Source organism: Zootoca vivipara, chromosome 1, assembly GCF_965207765.1.
Source record: "Zootoca vivipara chromosome 1, rZooViv2.hap1.1, whole genome shotgun sequence".
Classification (NCBI taxonomy): Eukaryota; Metazoa; Chordata; class Lepidosauria; order Squamata; family Lacertidae; genus Zootoca; species Zootoca vivipara.
Window position 1 is genome coordinate 45,465,991 of NC_142582.1, and position 6,003 is coordinate 45,471,993.

The 6,003-nt window shown below is 45.2% G+C and overlaps 1 long non-coding RNA gene across 2 annotated transcripts; it reads right to left on the reverse strand.

Annotated features, from left to right (window-relative positions):
* Positions 1-1,161: 1,161 nt before the first annotated feature.
* Positions 1,162-6,003, reverse strand: LOC148687539 (uncharacterized). 2 transcript variants are annotated; one of them, XR_015946752.1, is made up of 3 exons: positions 5,823-6,003; positions 5,095-5,218; positions 1,162-1,988 (listed from the first exon to the last, which is right to left on the reverse strand). It is a non-coding gene; the product is annotated as an uncharacterized LOC148687539 (long non-coding RNA). The 2 variants fall into 2 exon arrangements; XR_015946753.1 differs by lacking the exon at positions 1,162-1,988 and adding an exon at positions 3,067-3,194 and having other exon boundaries at positions 5,823-5,988.

Here is a 6,003-nt window from a genome sequence, read left to right on the forward strand (position 1 = left end):
CTCACCACCAAAGGAACACAAGTGAATAGTAAAGAGAACCTGCACAAGCGACGCTGACACAAAACCCCACACATACACTGAGTAGAATAGAAGCATTGCCTCCCACCCCACCCCACCCCCACTCACCATGCCCCCCTCCACCTCTTTCCCCCCTTTCTTCCTAATGTAATACTAATGTCTCAACAAATGAAACTGATCTGTAGAAAACATAACTTGAAAAAAGAGAAATTGCACATACTTTTGTAAACCAAGAAATCTTTAATAAAATTATGTTTAAAAAAGTTTTTCAGAATCTAAGAGCCTAAGCTTACTCATGAGAGTTCCCTCAATGTGCACACACTCTCTCTAGTAAATGTAAGCATTTCTAGACTTTGATCTAAACTTTGCAAGAGTTCCATGGTGTAGTTTTAGACTTGTCTTTGTCGTTAGAAGCAGATATATGTTTACATGACATTCTTAATTGCTGTTTTTGGAGGACTAATGCAGTGTAAAATCATAGTCATCAATAGAGCCATTTATCCTGACTGCAATTAACAAATCAAGTCCCAGCACGTTTTTGCTATTTGCCAATCTGTTGAATATTCGCTCTTCCCTCTCTCCCTCCCTCTCTCCGCTATTCATTTAGTGGTAAACATGTACCCTAGCAACGGAGTGTCAATATCAGCAGTGCCTGATGAAGTTGTGAATGGTAGAGAAACTGGGAAGCCTGGTGCTGGTGAGATGAATGTCTTCTAGGAAGAGCTCCCATTGGCTGAGACTTACACTGGTCCACAAGTATAGAGTCAACAGTGTGATGCAGCAGCAAAAAAAAAAGCTAATATTATTCTAGGCTGCATCAACAGAAGTATAGTGTCCAGAAAAAGAGAAGTATTAGTACCACTCTATTCTGCCTTGGTTAGACCACACCTGAAATACTGTGTCCAATTTTGAGCACCGCAATTTACGAAGCTCGAGGCGGGGTTAGTGTGGGTGGAGAGCTGTAGCAGAATCTTTCATTTTGATTAACAGGCCTAGATTTTCATGATAGTGGATTAATTTCCTAGGACACTCCAATCAGCTCAAAAGCTGTGTTTGTTTTTAAAGTGGATTTGTTTTTCCCCTCCACCACCCCTTTCCCTGTGCTAGTCAATACAGAGATCTCTCACTCCCAAGCAGGGGCAGATCTATTATGAAACTAATGAAGCTTAAGTTTCAGAGCCCCTAATCCCAGAGGGGTCACCAAACTGACTTTAGTCCACATTGCTTAAAAGTTTTAGGTCTAGTAGACCAAATTTGAGTTGCACAAATCAAATTAATTAATTTTTGTTGTTGCATATATTTCAACAATCCCAAAGTTTGAAAGTCAGTAGCACAGATGTTAGAACAGTGTGGTGATCTGTCGTGCAACTCGCTGAAGAAGATAACAGTGGTTACTCAGACATTGTTGCTGGTTGTAAAGAGGCTCTCATGGTAGTTCAAGTTTCAGCCCCCCCCCCATGTAGGTCTCCCACTGTTTCCAAGGAGAAGAGGCTGCACCCCCCAAAATCCATGGGGTGGAGATCCAACACCAGTGATCTTTTTGGATCCTTTGGATCACCAGTGGTACCTCTGGTTATGAACTTAATTCGTTCTGGAGGTCTGTTCTTAACCTGAAACTGTTCTTAACCTGAGGTACCACTTTAGCTAATGGGGCCTCCTGCTGCTGCTGCACAATTTATGTTCTCATCCTGAACAAAAGTTATTAACCCGAGGTACTACTTCTGGGTTAGTGGAGTTTGTAACCCGAGGTACCACTGTACTTGCTGGGAGGGTATCATTTCCCCCACACCCATCTTCCTGAGGATCCATGCTCTTTTGCCTACAACCCAGTTTCTTATTTATTCCTACTGTACTCACCCCCAAACAGGAGAGTCTGTACTTGTAGGAGAACCTCTGCAGCTGTTACACTGAAATTTGGCAAGCTTTGCCCTCTCAGAAGGAATGACCATGTCTGCAAATTGCATCGAGTTCTGTGAAAATGGGGGGGGGGGAAGAGTTATAGTCAGTTTTATATTTCCCATTATTTGAATTGGGGGGGGACACAGATTTTCATTTTTAATAGATCTAATTCAGTCTTGAATAGTGAGTCGAACTGGGAAACGACAGAGCTGCTCCCAAACAGACCCAACTGCTTCCCCAAACTACAGTTACAAGTCTGTTGTGTACTGAGCTGAATCATAGAACAATAGGATCCAGAATCAGCAGTTTGACTGGTCCGTAGGAGCCACCCAATCCAACTCCAGGTGGAAGTGAATCCGCAACCTGATTGGCCTGCAGGAGCAGCCAATCAGGCTGCTGGCAGAAGTCAATCCACAAACTGATTGGCCCACAGGTGTAGCCCTGAAGTAGCCAATCACGCAAAGCCCATTGCGTAAATAATGTATATAAGCAGATGGTATTGGGAAAAGGGCATTCTTCTCTTCTTTTCCTTGATGACTACGAGCTGAATAAAGAGCATGAAATTCACTCTCTACTCCGAGTATATTTCAAAGTCTAAGCTTGTGACCAGTGTACACCTCTCAATATGCATCCCCACCCCCCTGATCTGATAGGAGCAACAGCAATCTCAAAACACAGAGTACTAAACCAGATATATTAGGGGTGGGCTGAATTCTTACTCCCCAATGCAGGCCCTGAGCTTTCCAAACCTCTCCTGGAAGTCCTCATGAAAGGGTGTGTGTGTGTGTGTGTGTGTGTGTGTGTGTGTGTGTGTGTACTGGGAGGGGAGGATTGTAAACTGCCTCAGCCTGATTTTCTTTGATTCCCTCCTTTTAAAATGGCTACAGAAGTTACTCTGACTCCTAGAACCATCCACAGTATCTAATGCCTCTTCCTTGGGGATGATCAGAACTAGTATTGCGTACCACAAGCACTATCACCAGCATTACTGCTATGGGTTCTTGTAACGGATGTGATGTAAGCTACATGCAGAGATAATGGAGGGAATTCACTGGGCAATGGGCCCAGAAATGAACATTGTGTGCCTGCGATACTCACGTCAAAGAAGAGGCAAATTTTTACTCGGATCTGAGCTGGATAAACATTTAAGGCTAGCAACAGCAGCGGCACTCCAGACATCGCCAGAAGGAAACTGGGTCTTCTCTCTTTCTTTGTCATGCAGTTTATGAGTGCAAAGGGGGAAGATCCCCAGGGACTACTGCCATTGCACCAAGACTCTGGAGGGGGGGACATGGAAAAGAAAGGGATTTGGTATCCCTCTGGAACAACTTGAGCTAGCTAGGGGGATGAGGTTGGGGCAAATGCATGGGTGGAGGCAGGGGCGGAGGAAGGGGGTACGGTGGGTGTGGGCTGCCCCAGATGCCATCATTGAGGGAGGTGACAAAATGCTGGGCGGCACTCACTGCAGGGCCTGCAATGCACCCGAGCCACACGTCTCACTTGGGAGAGACACGGTGGCTTGGGCGCATGCAGGCTCCGTGCTGTCCAAACGGTCTGACCGCTGCCTGCCTCCAGCTGTAGGGCAGCTGAGTGGGAGGAGGCAGGCAGATTCTGGAGGCCCCACGGTGCACCCTGCCACTATGGCCGGCTTGTCCCGCCCTCACCCTGCCCCTATGGGTGGCTCCTGCCCAGGTGCCCGAGTAGCTGGGTGGGGAGCATATGAATATTGAACTGGTTTGGGGGGAAAGTGAATCACTTTCCAATTTGGGTGGAGGGGAACACCTCATTTAATTTCCTGATCCCATGCAAGTGGATGGGAATGTAACTATCTCTAGCAAACCATGGATGAAGTGCAGATTCTACAGCTGCCAGCACTTCCTGTTATTCTATCTTTTGTGGGAAGGCACTGCAGTGGACTCCCTTTCGCAATCCCGTTTGCGTAAGTGCCTGTATTGAATCCTTTTCAGGCTACAGGTTAAATATTTTATCAGGTGTTCCTTTATGGGTTTAAAAGATTCCACTGATATATATATATATATATATATATTACACACACACACACACACACACACACACACACACACACAGAGCAGCAGCAGCATCCTACAGATGTGGTGAATGCATATGGAAGTTCTTTTATAGTGGCTTTTCATTTCAAATATTGACTCAAGTGGGCGCTGCTATATTTAGAACATCATAATGAAGGGTGCTCTATGCATATAGATGCTTTGTGCCCTTGCTGTGTAGAAATTGTTAAGAGGGACTTCTTTGAGCTCTGTCTCTTTGTGCTTCACTTCTAAGCACTTTCTCTCTCTCTCTCTCTCTCTCTCTCTCTCTCTCAAAAAAAAAAAAAATCCCAGCCAGAATTAGACAAGAGAAACATCATTTGGCATTGGAGTAGATGACGTCTAAAGATTAAAAAATTGAGGGCTGGGAAACCTTACACTTCTGTCCCTTTTTGTTATTATTTTTTGTATTAAGTGACATATGGAGTTACAGGAGAGGAAAGCAGGCAGGCTCTCAGTTTAATTTAATTATTAGAACTCATGCCCCACCTATTTCAAACACATTATCAGGGTGTCTTAGAATAAAATAAAAAAAGTATGTGGAAGGGTCTGGAGGATGGAGCACATCAAAATAGTGTGTATCCATAACTCACAGAAAAACCCATACTCCTGCCTGTTCTTTCTTTATAGGCTTTCTGCCTTACAGCACAGGATCATCCTCATGTAAGAATCATTGTCTTTTCCTCTCCAGTTTTCCCTAAATTCCAGCACTGGACTACCCTATGGGTGGAAGCATCTCTTAGGGATTTTTTTGGTGGCAGATGAGTCAGGGGTCAGTTTAGGATTTCCCCTTGCAGTGTCTTGCATCCAAAAGGCACTGTGTTAGTTGTCCCCACACAGACTCTTCTGGAGGCCTCTTAGACTTGTTCCTCCACTGCTTGAGTGGGAGTGTCTTGAAAGTCTTTGTCTTGGTCTTACCTTCTCTGCTTCTTTTATTCTCTCTTCTTTTTGGTCTCAGTGTACCACTAAGCCCCCCCCCCCCAACCCAGGTTTCTTCCAGCAAAGTGTTGGTGGCTTCTGTCTTTCCCCAGTTCCATGATCCCACCTGACCTTCTTCTAAGCAGCCTACCCTCTTACTGGTGTGCCCAGGCTCTGGCGGTCCATAGCTTACCTCTCCTGCTGGCTTCTCTCTTGGGCTCATTGGGATGCTTCAACAGCCGTGTCCCTTTGCAGCTTTAGCTTGAGATGTCAGTCAGCTGACTTTGGATGACATTGGGTGGTTGATGGCTGTGCAACTGCAAAGCAATTCAAAACAAGCAGGGAGAGTCAAGACCACTCTCCAATAGAAGGGACTGGGAGCAGACCATTTTATTTCCCCAGGCTTTGAAAAGTTTGTTGATTTGTTTTACTAATTTAAAAAATTCTGTATTTATTATTTCCCTGATTTTCTTTATCAGGTCAGTGCTGTAGCAGAAACCCAGCGCTGGAACTCACAGAAAACTAGCAAGGAAGAAACCTGATTTTTACCTAAGAATGATCCCGCGCTGTATGGCAGAAAGCCAATAAAGAAATATCCCTGTCAAAATGACCTATGGAATGTTGGCCACTTCTGGATTCAGGCCTTCAGCCAGCTCCACCTCCCCAACCTTGATATACACCCATTGGTGAACAGGAATACTGTTCTGCTGCAGTGGATGCTTTAAGTTACATCCCAGTAAACTGTGAACGTCAGTTTTCTAGCCAGAAGTTTGGCATAGAATAGTCTTCAAGAATTCAGAGAGCCCCTTTGCTCACAGACCATCTCAGTGCTGCAAAAGCTTCTGGGAAGGAAAGATAGAGAGGGGCAAGCTTAGCTCTCTCTAGGGGGCAGATATGGAAAGAAGACTCTAAGATCCTTACCACTTCTCCTGACCGTTTTCTACAATTTTGACCACAGATCCTATGAGACCTGCAAATTACTGGAGATCGCTGGAAGCACCTTCTGCATTATTGAGTGGGGGAAGCAGACCTGAGCAGCCCTCGGGCAAACACAGCGTATCCTTGTCTGTGTGCATTGGGTTCCTTGCCCCAAAGAAGCGAG